We start from the raw sequence: 411 nt of genomic DNA on the forward strand, positions 1-411 counted from the left end.
TCCGGTATCAGAAATAACATTCACAGATTGATCCTTTTGGGGGGGAGGGGTTGTACTCACAAGTCCGCTTGATCGAAAGGTCTAGGGATAATATGGAATGTTAACAAAGTGTCTTTGGTCGTCCTTGGTCTAGATCTAGCCTCTAGGACTAAGGTCATCCAGGTAAATTTGAGTCAAGAGACAAAGGATCACACAATGAAACTACTGCTTTATCCAGAGGTCCAGGGATAACATGCAACAGCCACCAGTGTTTTTTGGGTCTTGCTGAAGAAGTTCCAGGACTAGTCACACAAAAAAAGACTGATAGAAGAGCCACAAAGTGTTAGTCACGACCACTCTATAACCCTTGCTTAATAGAAAACCTAGGACAAAACAAAATAATCACAAGTCGTTTGGAATGTCCTCAAAAAC

This window comes from Strongylocentrotus purpuratus, unplaced genomic scaffold (genome assembly GCF_000002235.5).
Source record: "Strongylocentrotus purpuratus isolate Spur 01 unplaced genomic scaffold, Spur_5.0 spur5_scaffold_20, whole genome shotgun sequence".
NCBI lineage: Eukaryota > Metazoa > Echinodermata > Echinoidea > Camarodonta > Strongylocentrotidae > Strongylocentrotus > Strongylocentrotus purpuratus.